Below are 19,226 nucleotides of genomic sequence, written 5' to 3'. Positions count from 1 at the left end.
AGGGACCTGAGCTGCATCCAGACATCAGGAGATGTCTGCTCTCTCTGTGATGTGTGGGCTTCCCACTGTTGCTCTGGCTTCCTCCCACATCTTCACTCTGGTCAAGAACAACAGACCGGAGTCTCCGCCTTAGATTCTGTCTGCTGCCACGATCGGACCATACGCTGCCATCAGGCAAGAGGTACAGGAGCCTGAAGACCCCACCCTAACCCCAGCTCTAACTCTATCTCAAGTCTCGAATCTCAAGTGATAAGATCAAGAAGCACAAGAGGGATGATTTTCCCACTGCCCACACAATCACAATCGAACATTAACCCAGTTAAACAACGGCTTCTTCCACACTGCCACTGGGTCTCTGAGCTGACCTGAAGAACCCTACCCTAGACTAGGTATTTTTCTTTCTCAGTCTTGACCCTCACTAAATTTTACTGATGTATCAGAGAAAAGATTCTACTTGGATGCAAAGCCGCCTCGTTTGACAACCGCTCTGTACAAGAAAACAAGAATCTGCAGAGTTGTCAACGCATCTCAGCATATCATGGAAACCTGAGTCTCTTCTGTGGACTCTGTCTACACTTCTCGCTGTCTCACTGAAGCAGGCAGAATAATCAAAGGGCCCACACAACATTTTCTCTTCTCCCCTCTTGCATCGGGCAAAACTTACAAAAGCTTGAAGGTACGTATCACCAGTCTCATGGGCAGCTTATATCCCACTGTTATCAGACTCTTTCATGTACCAATTTTACAAGATGGAATCTTGGCCACTTAGTCCATGTTCTTATGATCTTGCACTTTATCATTTCCCTACTCTGCACTTTCTCTATAGATTTTATAATTTATTCTGCATTGTTATTATTTTCCCTTGTTCTAACTCAATTCACAGTGTAATGATTTGATCTGTACGAACAGTATTCAAGACCAGCTATTCACTGTGTCTTGGTACATGTGACAATAAAAAACCATGGGGACAAACAGCCGGGTGGAAAATGCCACATTATCTGATGAATGAAGAGGAGCTTACCAGAGAACAGCGAGCAAAGGACCAGCTTACAATGGAACTTGTCTTCTCTCCAGGCAAGAACCACAGACTGGAGCCTCCATCTTGTCTGTCTGAGGTCCAAGCAGAATGATGATGGTCTAGGGGTGTGAGCAGATCACTCAGCCAAAACGGTCCTGAGTTCAGAAGGGATTTTGGACTGACTCCGTGTGGATCATCCACTCATGAGGGTGGAGCTCAGAGCAGCTGAGGGAGCCAATTGTTGGATTGACTGACTCCGACTGATGTGGCCAGGAGTGTCACCCTGTCATTCGAGCACCAATAGGAAGCAGTGTGTCAAGAGATAGAGAGACCCAGGAGAGGAGCCCTGCATTACCTGAAGATGTCCAGACTCTGGTCATACTGTCTGTCTGAAAACACGCTGATTTAACTCGGCCCCAGGTCTGGAATTGGATAATGTCCATTGTTCCTTCACTCTTCGTGCCTATGGAAATTCCAGCTGAACACATCCATGTCCATTGGCCTTGAAGCTCACTGGTCCTCAGGGTGGACCCCACCCAGGTGACAAAGCATCTGAAGGGCCTGAGAGCAACAGCACCGAGCTGGGAGAAGGCTGGGCTCCTGGGACTTCGGCTCATTCAGATGCTGCAACACAGGAGATCCATGGACATATTCCTGGTGAGGAAGGGGCATCACGAGGATTCAGGATTACTCTTGCTGGATGTGAATAGTCAGAGACCATAACATCACATGCTGGGATGTCCAGCAGTAGAGGATCACACTTAGCGCCAAATCAACCCACATTGTATCCTCGTCCAGGACTCACAGACTTCGAGCCTGTGACTTCCAGACCTGTAGAACCAGGTACCTCAACTTCGGGACTCACCGATTTCTGTTGTCAACCCTCAGGCCTCATCAAGACGGGAGGAGAAGATGGCAGTGCGACGCAGTGCACGCAGCTCTCCAGTGAAATGATATCATCAGTTAATTAGGGGCCGTGGACAATTCTGATTTGATGGAGACAGATGTGAGAAGCAGAAGAACATCTGGAGAACTTTCTGAAATGCCTGGTTTGCTGCTGTTGTTACTGTGCGATCGAAAATCTCCAGAGGGTAGGCCCCAAAATCCCCGACTATGCCTGCTGCTGGCGACCAAGGCTGAGGTTGAAACGTTCGGATAGAGATGGTGCTCGGTACTCGGTGTTGGAGGCCGATCAGAGCTCGAAGTTTTCAGATGACTTGGAGTCAGACTGTGGTCGGGCATGGCAGGGAGAGTTTTCTTCCTTCTCCTGTCTGCGTGAGATGTGGGACTTCCGAGAAAATTTGAACTTTTTTACTGTGCCATGGCCTGTTCTTCATCAGGTTATGGTATTGTTGCACTGTTGTAACTATATGTTATAGTTATGTGGTTTTGTTAGTTTTTCAGTCTTGGTCTGTCCTGTGTTTTTGTGATATCACACCGGAGGAATATTGTATCATTTCTTAATGCATGCATTACTAAATGACAATAAAAGAGGACTGCGTGTCCTCATAATCTAGTAATCTAATAACCTAATCTTTCAGTATTGATCCCAGGACTCGATAATTATAAGACTTGAACTCTGGACTTGCAGGGCTACTGATGCCAGAACATGTTGCCCTGGGGACGGGGGTGTCATCTGATCCTGGGACTCACTGACCTAAGTGGACATATTGAACTTGATCATGACCCATGAGGATTGCATGTCTACATCCTCAGTGCCTGCCAACTCAACGTCTGTCCTTGGAGATCACTGGCCTTCAACCATGGACACTGACCTGGACTCCTGTCCCAAATACCTCATTAACTGCCCCTGACCTCTAATACACCATCCCTGTCCCTAAACTCTGACCTGTCTCCTAACTCCATGTGCTGTCCCCAAAACCATCCCTTCTAACTTAAACAAGTAAATCTAAACCAAAACCTTGATGGTCCACGTGTCCTCTCACAACATTACGGCACAGTAAATTCTTTACTTCATTCTCACTGGCTGAGGAGCAGTTTTATTAATCATGTGTCATCTTACTTACTGGACTCTCATAGGCTCAGCAATCCCACCAGCATTCTCATTCACCTGGCCACAAGAACAACCTCTCACTCACTGTCAACAAGAGTAAGAAGCTGATTATTGACTTCCAGAGGAAGAAACCAGAAGTCCATGAACCAGTTCTCATTGGGGGATTGGAGGTGGAGAGAGCCAGCTGCTTTAACATACTCAGTGTTAAAATTTCATAAAATGTGTCCTGGGACCAGCACAGAAGTGTAATTACAAAGAAAGCATGACAGCACCTCTACTTCCTTAGAAGTTTGCAAAGATTCAGGATGACATTGTAAATTTAACAAACTTCTATAGATTTGTGATGGAGAGTATATTGACCAGCTGCATCACAATATGGGATGGTATGGGAACACCAAGTCCTTGAATGGAAAATATACAGAAAGTAGTGGATAAGGATCAGTCCATCCAAATATCCACCGTCAACCCTTTAAGTATCATTTGCCAGTCTATCTTAGCTAATTCACGTCTCATACCTTCAAAGTTACCCTTCTTTAAGTTCAGAACCTTTGTTTCTGAATTAACTATGTCACTCTCCATCTTAATAAAGAATTCCACCATATTATGGTCATTCTTACCCCAGAGGCCTGTCACAACAAGGTTGCTAATTAACCCTTCCTCATTGCTCAATACCCAGTCTAGAGTAGCCTGCTTTCTAGTTGGTTCCTTGACATGTTGGTTCAAAAAACCATCCCGCATACATTCCAAGAAATCCTCTTCCTCAGCAACTTTACCAATTTGGTTCACCCAATCTATATGTAGATTGAAGTCACCCATTATAACTGCTGTTCCTTTATTGCATGCATTTCTAATTTCCTGTTTAATGCCATCCCCAACCTCACTACTACTGTTAGGTAGCCTGTACACAACTGCCACCAGCATTTTCTGCTCCTCAGTGTTATCCATATCGATTCCACATCCTCCCGGCTAATGTCCTTCCTTTCTATTGCGTTAATCTCCTCTCTAACCAGCAATGCTACCCCACCTCCTTTTCTTTCATGTCTATCCCTCCTGAATATTGAATATCCCTGAATGTTGAGCTCCCATCCTTGGTCACCCTGGAGCCATGTCTCTGTGATCCCAACTATATCATATTCATTAATAACAATCTGCACTTTTAATTCATCCACCTTGTTACGAATGCTCCTTGCATTGACACACAAAGCCTTCAAGCTTGCTTTTACAACACTCCTAGCCCTTATACAATTATGTTGAAAAGTGGCCCTTTTTGATTTTTGCCCTGGATTTGCCGGCCTGCCACTTTTACTTTTCACCTTACTACTTTTTGCTTCTACCCTCATTTTACACCCCTCTGTCTCTCTGCACTTGTTCCCATCCTCCTGTTGTGAACTAATCTCCACTCTCCTAGTCTCTTTAATTTGATTCCCACCCCCCAACAATTCTAGTTTAAAGTCACCTCAGTAGCCCTTGCAAATCTCCCCACCAGGATATAGGTCCCCCTAGGATTCAAGTGTAACCCGTCCTTTTTGTACAGGTCACACCTGCGCCAAAAGAGGTCCCAATGATCCAAAAACTTGAATCCCTGCCCCCTGCTCCAATCCCTCAGCCACGCATTTATCCTCCACCTCATTACATTCCTACTCTCACTGTCGCATAGCACGGGCAGTAATCCCGAGATTATTACCTTTGTAGTCCTTTTTCTCAACTCCCTTCCTAACTCCCTATATTCTCCTTTCAGGACCTCTTCCCTTTTCCTACCTATGTCATTGATACCTATATGTACCACGACCTCTGGCTCCTCACCCTCCCACTTCAGGATACCTTGGACGCGATCAGAAATATCCTGGACCCTGGCACCAGGGCGGCAAACTACCATTCGGGTCTCTGGACTGCATCCACAGAAACGCCTATCTGACCCCCTTACTATCGAGTCCCCTATTACTACTGCCCTCCTCTGAGCCACAGGGCCGGACTCTGTGCCGGAGGCATGGCCACTGTCGCTTCCCCCAGGTAAGCTGTCCCCCCCAACAGTACTCAAACAGAAGTACTTATTGTCAAGGGGCACAGCCACAGGGGTACTGTCTAGTACCTGACCCTTCCCCTTCCTAACTGTGACCCACTTGTCTGCCTCCTGTGGCCCCGGTGTGACCACCTGCCTGTAACTCCTCACTCTCCCTGACCAGACGAAGGTCATCGAGCCGCAGCTGCATCGAACATGACGGTTAGTTGGGTGACAGATTCATAAAGCACAGACACACATCTTTCAGCCCACAAAGTCAATGTCAACAAGGACCAAATGACACTGTAACACAGTGAAAATGCTGGAGGAACACAGCAGATCAGGCAGCATCTATGGAATGAATAAAAAGTCAACGTTTCTGGCCGAGACCATTCATCAGGACTGGAAGGGAAGGGAGAAGAAGCCAGAGCAAGAAGACATGAGGAGTCGGGGAGCAGAAGGGGTACAAGCTAGAAAATGATGAGCGAAGCCGGTTGGGTGGAGAAGGGGGATGAAGTAAGAAGCTGTGAGATGACAGGTTAGATTAGATTATGAGAACACTCAGTCCTCTTTTATTGTTATTTAGAAATGCATACATGCATTAAGAAATGAATCAATGTTTCTCCGGAGTGATATCACAGAAAAAGTGAAAAAGGTAAAGGGCTGGAGAAGAAGGAATTTGTTAGGAGAGGATAAGTGCCAGGCTGGAGATTTGTGGGGAGGGACAAATCCAAGGGAATCACAGAGAGTGGGTGGAGGTAGAGGTGAAGTTGTGTTTGGTGTATGGTCCTGTGTTCGTGTTTGGTGTATGGTCCTGTGTTCGTGTTTGGTGTATGGTCCTGTGTTTGTGCTGGGAATATGGTCCTGTGTTTGTGCTGGGTATATGGTCCTGTGTTTGTGTTGCATATATGGTCCTGTGTTTGTGTTGCATATATGGTCCTGTGTTTGTGTTGGGTGTATGGAAGCTGTGGAGAATGATGTGCTGGTGGTGGGTCTCATAGGGTGGTAGGAGAGGGCAAGAGGGCCTGTGCCCCTGTTAAGGTGACGGGAAGGTAGGGTGAGGGCAGATGTTCAGGAAATGGAGGAGATGTGGATGATTTCTCCCGCACTGGTAGTTTTGCCACTCCCCCTTCCCTCTTCTTTAATTTGCGACTCCAGTCTCCCTCTTCCTTCTTCTCCTCACATTCTCCTGGTGTCCATCCTCCTTCCGATTTTCCCATGGTTCCCTCTCCTCTCCTGTTATATTCCTTCATATTCCTTCTTCGCCAGTCCTTTACTTTTCACAGTTATCACCTCCCAGCTTCTTACTTCATCCATCTCCCCACCCCCCCCACCCGCCTGGCTTCACCTATCACCCTCTCGCTTGTTCTCCTTCCCCTCTCCCTACCTTCTTATTCTGGTTTCTTCACCCACGCTTTCCCATCCTGATGAAGGGCCTCAGCCCAAAACATCAACTGTTTATTCATTTCCATTGATGCTGCCTGACCTGAGTTTCTTCAGCATTGACTGTGTGTTTCCCTGGATGTTCAGCATCTGCAGAATCTCATGTGTTCCCTACTATGATAATCCTTTTTTCAGCATCTGGTTGACAAACTTCAGTAATTCAAGTGCTTGTTTTCAACATTCAGTCAATCTGATCTCCAGCAGTCAGGTGGATCAATCCTTTGATTGATTTATTTTTTGGGGAAGAGGAGAATGTACTTCCTCCACCTCCACTGTGGCAAAGAGATTGGCAAAAATATCCGGCTCTCAAACCGAAACAAGGAAGTGTTTGCACGGACTAGCAGTGGATGGCCCAGGAGGTAGGGGAGAGTGCATAATACAAAGCACAGAATGACACTAAGATTGACAAGTGAAGAGCTAATAAGCAAAGTAGATATAGAATGGGAAAACAAATTGAGCTGAGACAGAGCTGAGAAGTCACTGGTGTGGATTCACTAAGTTAAATTGTTAAGGGGTTTCCAGGAGGATTAATACAGAGACACTTTAACGTAAACAACTTGAATGGGTGGGGACAGGATTTCCTCTTTCTGAGTGTGCTTCCAGTAAATAGAAATTTAATCTTTATCATACTTAGAAAAACACAATCGGACCACTTCCTTTCTGATGGGATTGGTCAAACATTCACATCTCATTGCATTTGTTTGGCACAGCCTACATTTGAATGATGTGAAGGCTCTGCTTAAATCTTTCGACATATTAGTTGAGACTCAGGAACTAGAAATGGAACCAGCTGAAACCCACCATGACCTCAATGACAGTACACTGAAATTTGTACAGAGAAATAGAATCACAGAGTTACAGAAAACTACAGCACAGAAACAGGCCCTTTGGCCCATCTAGTCTGTGCCAAGCCATTTAAGATGCCTTGCTCCATTGACCTGCACTGAAAACATAGCTCTCCATACCCAGATCATCTATGTACCTATCCAAATTTCTTTAAAATGTTGAAATCAAGCTCGCACACACCACTTGCACAGTCGGTTCGTTCCACCCTCTCAAGACCCTCTGAGTGAAGTTTCCCCTCATGTTCCCCTGAAACTTTTCACCTTTCACCATTAACACGTGACCTCTAGTTGAAGTCCCACCCAACCTCAGTGGAAGATTCCTGGTTACATTTTCCCTATCTATACCGCACATAATTTTGTATAACTCTATCAAATCACCCTCTGTCTTCTACATTCCTAAGAACAAAGTCCTAACCTATTCAATCTTTCCTTATAACTCAAGTCCTCCAGAACTGGAAACATCCTTCTAAATTTCCTCTGTACTTTTTTAACATTATTTACATCTTTCCTGTACGAAGGTAACCAAAACTGCATTACAATTCTCCAATCACAAACAAGAGAAAATCTGCAGATGCTGGATTAGGTTAGACCTAACCAGTGCTCCTCCGCCACATCTCTCATCCCTCTAGCGAAACTTGTCCTCACTCTAAATAATATCTCCTTTGGGTCCTCACACTTCCTTCAAACAAAAGGGGTAGCCGTGGGCACTAGCATGGGTCCCAATTATGTCTACCTGTTTGTCAGCTATGTGGAACAGTCTACGTTCGAAGCCCACACTGCTGACCATCCTGCACTTTTCATACGCCACATCGATGACTGCATTTGTGCTGCTTCCTGCAGCTGTGCTGAACTTGTTGACTTCATCCACTTTGCCTCCAACTTCCACCCCGCCCTCAAACTTACCTGGTCCATTTCCAACACCTCTCTTCCCTTTCTTGATCTCTCTGTCTCTATCTCCAGAGACAGCTTATTCACTGATGTCTCTTACAAACCTAAGGAGTCTCACAACTACCTAGACTACACCTCATCCCACCCTACTACTTGTAAAAATGCCATTCCCTTTTCTCAAGTCCTCCGTCTCTGCAGCATCTGCTCTCAGAATGAGGCTTTTCATTATAGAACGAAGAAGATGTCCTTGTTTTTCAAAGAAAGGGGCTTCCTTTCTTCCACCATCAATGTTGCCCTCAACCGCATCTCTTTTATTTCACACAAGTCTACTCTTACCTCATCCTCCCTCCACCTTGCCAGGGATAGGGTTCCTCATGTCCTCACCTACCACCCTACCAGCATCAACATCCAGCAAATAATTCTCTGAATCTTCTGCCACTTCCAACGGGATCCCATCACCGAGCACATCTTTCCCTCCACGCTCCCCCCCCTCACATTCTGCTCTCCACAGGGATCGCTTTCTATGCAACTTACTTGTCCTCTTGTCCCTCCCCACTGATCTCCCTCTTGGCACTTATCCTTGCAAGCAGAACAAGTGCTACACTTGGCCCTACACCTCCTCCATCACTACTATTTAAGGCTCCAAACACTCCTTCTACGTGAAGCGACACATCACCTGTGAGTCTGTTGGGGTCATATACAGGTGTGGCCTCCTCTATATCAGCGAGACCTGATGTAGATTGGGAGACCGCTTCGCCGAGCATCTACGCTCCATTTGCCAGAATAAGAGGGTTTTCCCAGTGGCCTCCCATTTTAATTCCACTTCCCATTCTCATTCCCATATGTCCATCCGTGGCCTCCTCCACTGTTGGGATAAGGCCACACTTAGGTTAAAGGAACAACGCCTTATATTCCATTTGGGTAGCCTCGAACCTGATGGCATGAGCATCGATTTCTCAAGCTTCTGGTAATGGCCCCCAACCCCCCCTTCTCCATTTCCCATCCCCTTTTTCCCTCTCTCACCTTATCTCCATTCCCACCCATCAACTCCCTCTGGTGCTCCTCCCCCCGTTTTCTTTCTTCCACAGTCTTCTGTCTCTTTTGCCAATCAACTTTCCAGCTCTTTACTTCATCCCTCCCTCTCCAGGTTTCACTTATGACCTGGTGTTTCTCTCTCCCCTCCTGCCACCTTTTAAATCTACACCTCAGCTGTTTTCCCTCCAGGCTTGCTGAAGGGTTTCGGCCCAAAATGTCGACTGTACTCTTTTCCTAGATGCTGCCTCGCCCAAAATGCTCAAAATTAGGCATCACCAACGTCTTACATGACTTTAACAAAACATCCCATCTCCTGTACTCAATAACACACACAAAATGCTGGAGGGTCTCAGCAGGCATCCCTGCTGCCCTCCTTTACTCAATACTTTGATTTATGAAGGCCAAAGTGCCAAAAGCTTTCTTTATGACCCAGTCGATCTATGACACCACTATCAATGAATTATGGACCCCTATTCCCAAATCCCTTTGTTCTACAGCACACCTCAATGCCCTGTTGTTCACTGTATAAGACTTTCCCTGGTTGATCCCACTGAAGTGCAACACCTTGCACTTGTCTGCATTAAATTCCATCTGCAGTTTTCAATCCAATTTTCCAGCTGGTCTAGATCCAGCTCCAAGCTCTGATCATCTTCCTCATTGCTCACTACACCCACAATCTTGGTGTCATCCGCATATTTGCTGATCCAGTTTACCACATTATCATCCAGATCATTGAGACAATGACAAACATCAATGGACCCAGCACTGATCCCTGCAGCTCACCACAAGTCACAGGCCTCAAGTCAGAGAGGCAACCATCTACAACCACTCTCTGGCTCTCCCGCAAAGCCAATGTCTAATCCAATTTACTATCTCATCTCGAATTCCGAGCTGGTTGAGTGATGTCGTAACAACAATCAGCAAGACCAAGGATTAAATTTAAATCATTCATGGCTCAGCAGTGGAAAAGGTGAGCAGTTTCAAAGCAATCAACATCTCAAAGGATCTATTCTGGAATCACCATATTGATGCAATCACGATGAAGGCATGTCAATGTCTACACATACAAAATGCTACAGAAACTCACCATGAAATGCTGCAGGACTGATGGAGGGTCTTAGCCCGAAACATCAACTGTTTACTCTTTTCCATAGATGCTGCCTGGCGTGCTGAGTTCCTCCAGCATTTTGTGTATTGTTTTGGAATTCTGGCATCTTGTTCCTTACTAATGGTTTACAGATCAACATTTGCTTTTTAATTACCCCCAGTCAGTGAGGAAACTAAACTAAATTCCTTTTTTTTTTTAAAAAGTGTTATGGTTAATTTCAATTTTAGATTCAGATCAGAATGTCTACAAATTCAAACTCAACCCCAAAATAATATATATACATCTTAACTCCTTTCATGATAAATTCTCCAACATCACAACTTTTAAACAAGGTAAATCTCATTCAATAACTTATGAAAAGTATTTGCAAAAATAATTAGTTCTTCCAGAAAATCAAATTCAGATCTTTTGAAAAAGAAATAAACTTATATATCTAACCGTATTGAATTCTCTGCATCTTGAAACGTTTCATTCCTGCACTGGTTCTTCGACAGCTTGTTTCATGGTGTTTTGGATGAAATGGTGGGTCACCAATGGAAGGTCGATTCATAATACTTACACAACAAAATAAAATCTGACCTGCAAACAACAGAATTACAGTCCGTAAGTTCAGATACACATTCTATTTTCAATTTCAAAATAACTTAATATCACATTGTCATTTACATGCATTTCTCAGTTACAACACTACTGAACATATTTCATACACAAATTATACACTTGGAATAGTAAAAGTGTTTTACTCACCAAAAACCACTTGGTATGATTTAACAGAATTAATTCCTGGTTACATGATAGAGATCTTGGACACTATTCTCTGCCGATATCCTCTGACGATATCTGGTCCTGTCATCAGGAGGGTGGCTGGGAATGGACCCAAGTGCAAGACACAGACACTGAAGTACTAGGGACAGGACTAGGATACAGGGCGATGGCAAGGACATGGACAGGAAAACCAGGAACCTGAAACAGGACTGAATAAGAGAGCTAGGAGAGCGGGCTTGGACACCGAGGCAGAGATTGGACAATGACAAAGTACCTGGGTCTTGCCTCTGGCTCGAACCCCTGAATTAGGCAAGGACGAGGCTTGGCAGGCAGGCAGGGTGAGACTGCAGTCTTCAGGCTTGAGGCTAGAGATTAGAGGCAAGGCTTGAGGCTGGGCGGGAGTCTGGAGTCTACAGGCTTGAGGCCGGGCGGGAGGCTGGGGCCTTGCGGCTTGCGGCCGGGCGGGAGGCTGGGGCCTTGCGGCTTGCGGCCGGGCGGGAGGCTGGGGCCTTGCGGCTTGCGGCCGGGCGGGAGGCTGGGGCCTTGCGGCTTGCGGCCGGGCGGGAGGCTGGGGCCTTGCGGCTTGCGGCCGGGCGGGAGGCTGGGGCCTTGCGGCTAGAGGCCGGGCGGGAGGCTGGGGCCTTGCGGCTAGAGGCCGGGCGGGAGGCTGGGGCCTTCCGGCTTGCGGCCGGGCGGGAGGCTGGGGCCTTCTGTCTAGAGGACGGGCAGGAGGCTGGAGCCTTCAGGCTAGTGGCTCTGCAGGAGGCTGGAGCCTTCAGGTTTGAGGCTGTGCAGGACGCTGGAGACTTCAGGCTTGAGGCTGGGCAGGAGGTCTAGAGTCCTCAGGCCAGAGGCTGGGCAGGAGGCTAGAGTCTTCAGGCTAGTGGCTCTGCAGGAGGCTGGAGCCTTCAGGCTAGAGGCTGGGCAGGAGGCTGGAGTCTTCAGGCTCGAGGCTGGGCAGGAGGCCAGAGTTGTCATGGTCCGGTCCGTGAAGTCTGCATTCCTGTTCACGGTCCTGTGCATCGACCCTTGCTCCAGGTTTTCCTGCCTACCCTGTTTCTGCCTTGTTGAGCTCTTATTGAGACAGTTGATGCTCGTAGCGGCTGGCTGCTTAGATACCTTCAGAGACCAGGGTGTGGCTGCTGGATTGTTCTTGTCCTTACTCCTTGTATCCCTTGCTCTACCTTCTGTTTCTTTGCCTGAAGCCCTGCCTTGTCTTGCCGGTAACTCTTGCCTTGTCTCGCCTGCAGTCTTGTCCTGGAGCCACACTGTACCTAGCTCCCTTCCAGTCCCTTGCCTCCGCCCAGGTAAACTGGGCCGTCTTGCCGTTACCTGCGGTTAGTTCTCTCCCTTCCTGTCCCTTACCTGCGTCGGGTGGTGATCCGCGCCCTGCCCAGGAGGAGCCTGCCAACCTCGTCTCAAGTCTCCTACCTCCAGCCTCGACTCAAGTCTCCTGCCTCCACCCTCGCCTCACCTCAAGTCACCTGCCTCCAGCCTCACCTCAAGACTCCTGCCTCCAGCCTCCCCTCACCTCAAGTCTCCAGTCTCCAGCCTCGCCTCAGGTATCCTGCCTCCAGCCTCCCCTCACCTCAAGTCTCCAGTCTCCAGCCTCGCCTCAGGTATCCTGCCTCCAGCCTCGCCTCACCTCAAGTCTCCTGCCTTCTGCCAAGCCTCGCCTCGTCTCTTGCCCGTAGCCTCAAGCCCGAAGACTCCAGCCTCATCCTGCCTGCCTGACAAGCCTCGTCGTTTCCTAGTTCTGGGGTCCGAGCCAGAGGACAGACCCAGCTTCTGGGACCTTGTCCAGTCTCTGGCTCGGAGTCCAAGCCCGGGCTCCTAGCTCTTTTGTCCAGTCCTGTTCCAGGTTCCTGGTTTTCCTGTTCATGTCCTTGTCATCGCCTTGTATCGTAGTCCTGTCACTAGAACTTCAGTGTCTGTGTCTTGCACTTGTGTCCGTTCTCAGCCACCCAAGTTATGACAGGAGTCTCCAGGCTTGCGGCCGGGCGGCAGGCTGGGCTCTCCAGGCTTGCGGCCGGGCGGCAGGCTGGGCTCTCCAGGCTTGCGGCCGGGCGGCAGGCTGGGCTCTCCAGGCTTGCGGCCGGGCGGCAGGCTGGGCTCTCCAGGCTTGCGGCCGGGCGGCAGGCTGGGCTCTCCAGGCTTGCGGCCGGGCGGCAGGCTGGGCTCTCCAGGCTTGCGGCCGGGCGGGAGGCTGGGCTCTCCAGGCTTGCGGCCGGGCGGGAGGCTGGGGTCTCCAGGCTTGCGGCCGGGCGGGAGGCTGGGGTCTCCAGGCTTGCGGCCGGGCGGGAGGCTGGGGTCTCCAGGCTTGCGGCCGGGCGGGAGGCTGGGGTCTCCAGGCTTGCGGCCGGGCGGGAGGCTGGGGTCTCCAGGCTAGAGGACGGGCGGGAGGCTGGGGTCTCCCGGCTAGAGGCCGGGCGGGAGGCTGGGGTCTCCCGGCTAGAGGCCGGGCGGGAGGCTGGGGTCTCCAGGCTTGCGGCCGGGCGGGAGGCTGGGGTCTCCAGGCTTGCGGCCGGGCGGGAGGCTGGGGTCTCCAGGCTTGCGGCCGGGCGGGAGGCTGGGGTCTCCAGGCTTGCGGCCGGGCGGGAGGCTGGGGTCTCCAGGCTTGCGGCCGGGCGGGAGGCTGGGGTCTCCAGGCTGGAGGACGGGCGGGAGGCTGGGGTCTCCAGGCTGGAGGACGGGCGGGAGGCTGGGGTCTCCAGGCTGGAGGACGGGCGGGAGGCTGGGGTCTCCAGGCTGGAGGACGGGCGGGAGGCTGGGGTCTCCCGGCTGGAGGCCGGGCGGGAGGCTGGGGTCTCCCGGCTGGAGGCCGGGCGGGAGGCTGGGGTCTCCCGGCTGGAGGCCGGGCGGGAGGCTGGGGTCTCCCGGCTGGAGGCCGGGCGGGAGGCTGGGGTCTCCCGGCTGGAGGCCGGGCGGGAGGCTGGGGTCTCCCGGCTGGAGGCCGGGCGGGAGGCTGGGGTCTCCCGGCTGGAGGCCGGGCGGGAGGCTGGGGTCTCCCGGCTGGAGGCCGGGCGGGAGGCTGGGGTCTCCCGGCTGGAGGCCGGGCGGGAGGCTGGGGTCTCCCGGCTGGAGGCCGGGCGGGAGGCTGGGGTCTCCCGGCTGGAGGCCGGGCGGGAGGCTGGGGTCTCCCGGCTGGAGGCCGGGCGGGAGGCTGGGGTCTCCCGGCTGGAGGCCGGGCGGGAGGCTGGGGTCTCCCGGCTGGAGGCCGGGCGGGAGGCTGGGGTCCGCAGGCTGGAGGCCGGGCGGGAGGCTGGGGTCCGCAGGCTGGAGGCCGGGCGGGAGGCTGGGGTCCGCAGGCTGGAGGCCGGGCGGGAGGCTGGGGTCCGCAGGCTGGAGGCCGGGCGGGAGGCTGGGGTCCGCAGGCTGGAGGCCGGGCGGGAGGCTGGGGTCCGCAGGCTGGAGGCCGGGCGGGAGGCTGGGGTCCGCAGGCTGGAGGCCGGGCGGGAGGCTGGGGTCCGCAGGCTGGAGGCCGGGCGGGAGGCTGGGGTCCGCAGGCTGGAGGCCGGGCGGGAGGCTGGGGTCCTCAGGCTGGAGGCCGGGCGGGAGGCTGGGGTCCTCAGGCTGGAGGCCGGGCGGGAGGCTGGGGTCCTCAGGCTGGAGGCCGGGCGGGAGGCTGGGGTCCTCAGGCTGGAGGCCGGGCGGGAGGCTGGGGCCTTCCGGCTTGCGGCCGGGCGGGAGGCTGGGGCCTTCCGGCTTGCGGCCGGGCGGGAGGCTGGGGCCTTCCGGCTTGCGGCCGGGCGGGAGGCTGGGGCCTTCCGGCTTGCGGCCGGGCGGGAGGCTGGGGCCTTCCGGCTTGCGGCCGGGCGGGAGGCTGGGGCCTTCCGGCTTGCGGCCGGGCGGGAGGCTGGGGCCTTCAGGTTTGAGGCTGTGCAGGACGCTGGAGACTTCAGGCATGAGGCTGGGCAGGAGGTCTGGAGTCCTCAGGCCAGAGGCTGGGCAGGAGGCTGGAGTCTTCAGGCTCGAGGCTGGGCAGGAGGCCGCAGTTGTCATGGTCCGGTCCGTGAAGTCTGCATTCCTGTTCACGGTCCTGTGCATCGACCCTTGCTCCAGGTTTTCCTGCCTACCCTGTTTCTGCCTTGTTGAGCTCTTATTGAGACAGCTGATGCTCGTAGCGGCTGGCTGCTTAGATACCTTCAGAGACCAGGGTGTGGCTGCTGGATTGTTCTTGTCCTTACTCCTTGTATCCCTTGCTCTGCCTTCTGCTTCTTTGCCTGAAGCCCTGCCTTGTCTTGCCGGTAACTCTCGCCTTGTCTCGCCTGCAGTCTTGTCCTGGAGCCACACTGTACCTAGCTCCCTTCCAGTCCCTTGCCTCCGCCCAGGTAAGCCAGGCAGTCTAGTCGTTACCTGGGATTGGTTCTATCCCTTCCTGTCCCTTGCCTCCGCCCAGGTAAGCCAGGCTGTCTTGCCGTTACCTGCGGTTAGTTCTCTCCCTTCCTGTCCCTTACCTCCGTCGGGTGGTGATCCGCGCCCTGCCCAGGAGGAGCCTGCCAAGCCTCGTCTCAAGTCTCCTACCTCCAGCCTCGACTCAAGTCTCCTGCCTCCACCCTCGCCTCACCTCAAGTCACCTGCCTCCAGCCTCACCTCAAGACTCCTGCCTCCAGCCTCCCCTCACCTCAAGTCTCCAGTCTCCAGCCTCGCCTCAGGTATCCTGCCTCCAGCCTCGCCTCAAGTCTCCAGCCTCGCCTCACCTCAAGTCTCCTGCCTTCTGCCAAGCCTCGCCTCGTCTCTTGCCTAGCCCCAAGCCTGAAGACACCAGACTCCTGCCTAGCCTGATGCCTGATGACTCCAGCCTCTAGCCCCTTGCCAAGCCTGGCCAAGTCTCTGGCCCGTAGCCTCAAGCCCGAAGACTCCAGCCTCATCCTGCCTGCCTGCCAAGTCTTGTCCTTGCCTAGTTCTGGGGTCCAAGCCAGAGGCATGACCCAAGTTCTGGGTCCTTGTCCAGACCTATTCCAGGTTCCTGGTTTTCCTGTCCATGTCCTTGTCATCACCCTGTACCCTAGTCCTGTTCCTAGTACTTCAGTGTCTGTGTCTTGCACTTGGGTCCATTCCCAGCCATCCACCTTATGACAGGAGTCTTCAGGCTCGAGGTTAGGCAAGAGGCTGGAGTCTTCAGGCTCGAGGCTAGGCAAGAGATGAGGTGAGGCTTGGCAGGAGGCTGGAGACTTGAGACTTGAGACTTGAGGCGAGGAGAGGCTGGAGGCTGGAGGCTGGAGGCTGGAGACTTGAAGCAAGACAAGGCTGGAGGCAGGAGACTTGTGGCGAGGCGAGGCGAGGCTGGAGGCAGGAGGCTGGAGACTTAAAGTGAGGCTTGGCTCCTCCTGGGCAGGGCACAGATCACCACCCAACAGAGGCAAGAGACAGGAAGGGACAGAACCAATGCAGGTAATAGCAAGACGGCCTGGCTTACCTGGGCGGAGGCAAGGGACAGGAACAGGGGCAGGGTGGCTCTAGGACAAGGCTGCAGGCGAGACGAGGCAAGAGTTACCAGCAAGACAAGGCAAGGCTTCAGTCAATGCAAGGCGAGATGAGAACTTCAGGCAAGGTGAGAGTTACCGGCAAGACAAGGCAAGGCTTCTGGCAAAGCAAGACAAGACAAGACAAGAACTTCAGGGGAGGCGAGAGTTACCAGCAGGGCAGGGCAGGGCAGGGCAGGGCAGGGCAGGGCAGGGCAGGGCAGGGCAGGGCAGGGCAGGGCAGGGCAGGGCAGGGCAGGGCTTCAGGCGAGGAAACAGAAGGCAGAGCAAGGGATACAAGGAGTAAGGACAAGAACAATCCAGCAGCCACACCTGGGTCTCTGAAGGTATTTATGCAGCCAGACCCAATGAGCATCAGCTGCATCAATTAGCTCAACAAGAACAGAAGTAGGGTAGTTAGGAAAACCTTGACCAAGGATCGATGGACTGGACCATGAACTGGAATACGGACTTTACGGACCGGACCATGACAGGTTTCCATTATAGCTGTAGCTTCAACAAATCATTTATCAATATCGTCTCTCCTCCAGGGCTTTCACCCTGAGGATTTCCAGAAACTAAGTAGAGATACCAAATAGTAAATCTACTTTAAATAATTTAGATCTTTAGTTAGTTTCTAATGGTTTATTGCGTTTCTGTCATTTGTCCACACCTGTGTCAACCACACCTTGTTCTCACATAGGTATCTTTATCAAGTTCTCTTTTATTGTAATGATTTTCATTTTCATCCCTCCTCTGCTGGAGCTTTCTAACATTACATCTTTGGGTTAATTAAACTAGGTTACATGAGCAAATTTCTGGAGATGAATGGTGGAGAGCATTCTGAATAGTTACATCACAGCCTGTTATGGAAGTTCCAATGCACAGAATTAAAAGTGGCTGCCAACACCACCACAGGTCGAAGCCTCTCCAACATGAAGGACATCGTCAAAAGGCAGTGTCTCAATGCACCATCCATCACTGAGAGCCCTCACCATCCAGGACATGCCACCTTCTCATTACTACCATCAGCGAGGAGGTCAGGAGCCTGAAGAAACACACTGGATGTATTTGCAATATCTTCTTTCCATCTGCCATAGATTTCTGACCCGTCCATGAGAACTACCTTACTTTCTCTTTCCCATGATTGATTTATTTTTTATTGCTGTCATAAAATACCAAATATCATGATATTTGTCAATGATAATAAATTTGATTCTGATTAAGATGAAGTGGAAACACAAAATAACAGTGAAACAAAATTTTTAAATTTCAAGTTTTAAGTAATTAGACGCAACTATAGACGTCTTATTTTGATCTGCAAGTGCAGCGGATTCTGGTTAATTGGTACATCAGAACCAGTACATATTGGCTGAATTAGCAGCTGCCCCAGTTAAAATAGTATAAAAAAGACAGATCACCTTTCAACTGAGTAACAAATGATGTATTTAACTGATATAGACCAAACCAAAACTCTACTAATACCACCACAGTGTTATAAAACTGTCTGTTAGTTCCCAGTAGTAATGGATGGAGGAATTCGTTCACTGCACACCACCACGGACCCCAGACCGACCACAAATGAACAAAATCAGCGCAGACACTGAGTGCAGATAATAGACTGCCTTCAAACAATCCCATGTGTAAACCTCCCTGTTTTTTTGTGTGTTTGGAGCACAGGTCTGATTTTCATCCCAGGATAATCAGTTTGATTTGGCCAAAAGACTACACTTGACATTCCGCTAATCAACAAAACAGTTATAGATCTTGTTTCTGACATTTTCTTTACCAAAAATGAAATGGGGTTCTTGGTACAAGGATTCAAACCATTCCTGATTTGCCATCATATGTAAATGTATAAAAGACACTAAAGGCCAGGGTTCAGATATGGGCAACAGATATTTTTCAGACAATCTCAACTACAAGTCAGTAACTTTCGGTGAAAAATAATGTAATAACAGAAACAGTATTGGATACACTCGGCAGGTCAGGCAGCACCTGTGAAGAGAGATTCAATTCACAGTCTGGTTCAATGTCTTTTATCAGGATCAGGAACAAAGAGAAACGGGTTCAGATACAGAAAGGGGAAGGGGAGAAAAACAAAAGGGAAGGTATATGATTGGAAAGAGGAAAGATGTAAATGGGAGGACTGATCTAGTTAACAGACACAAATATAGAATAATTTGGAATTATCAAAGAAACACAAATTACTTACATTCAGAAGGCTGTTATTTGACATTTTGCAAGGTGTGTTGTTCCTTTAGTTCACCGTGCACCTGATGAAGGAATGTAGGAGGCGATGAACTGATCAAAGTACAATAGGGATGGAGAATTAACTTGACAAATCATTAGAAGCTACAGGCCACATTTGTGGTTCAATGGTTCAATGATTCCAATAAATATCAGAGAATGTATGCAGAATACAACCTCAAATTCGTACTCTCCATAAGCATCCACAATACTGAAGAAAATTCAGTGAACAAATGACAGAAAATACGTAAGAACCCCAAAGCCCCCTCTCTGCACCCCCATATACAAGCAGCAGCAAAATCATCAACCCTCCCCCTACTTATTTCAGCAAACAGCATCAGCCCCACCACCACAAAGCAGGCAAGGCAAAGCCTCCAGGGACCATGATTTAGAGTC

General features: G+C 50.8%; 1 long non-coding RNA gene across 2 annotated transcripts in view; it reads right to left on the bottom strand.

Annotated features, from left to right (window-relative positions):
- The window catches only part of LOC140196406 (uncharacterized), a 34,787-nt gene extending 15,917 nt beyond the window's left edge, over positions 1-18,870 (bottom strand). Inside the window, exons 1-2 of one of the 2 annotated variants that reach the window (XR_011885699.1) lie at positions 18,796-18,870; positions 10,789-10,929 (exon numbers count right to left, since the gene is read on the bottom strand). This is a non-coding gene — a long non-coding RNA (uncharacterized lncRNA). Of the gene's footprint in view, positions 1-10,788; positions 10,930-11,097; positions 11,430-18,795 lie in introns of those variants that run through there. The other variant, XR_011885700.1, reaches the window with a different exon arrangement.
- Positions 18,871-19,226: the final 356 nt, after the last annotated feature.

This window comes from Mobula birostris, chromosome 4 (assembly GCF_030028105.1).
Source record: "Mobula birostris isolate sMobBir1 chromosome 4, sMobBir1.hap1, whole genome shotgun sequence".
Taxonomy (NCBI): domain Eukaryota; kingdom Metazoa; phylum Chordata; class Chondrichthyes; order Myliobatiformes; family Myliobatidae; genus Mobula; species Mobula birostris.
The sequence above is the reverse complement of the archived record's forward strand: the minus strand, read 5'-3'. Positions and strand labels throughout refer to the sequence as shown.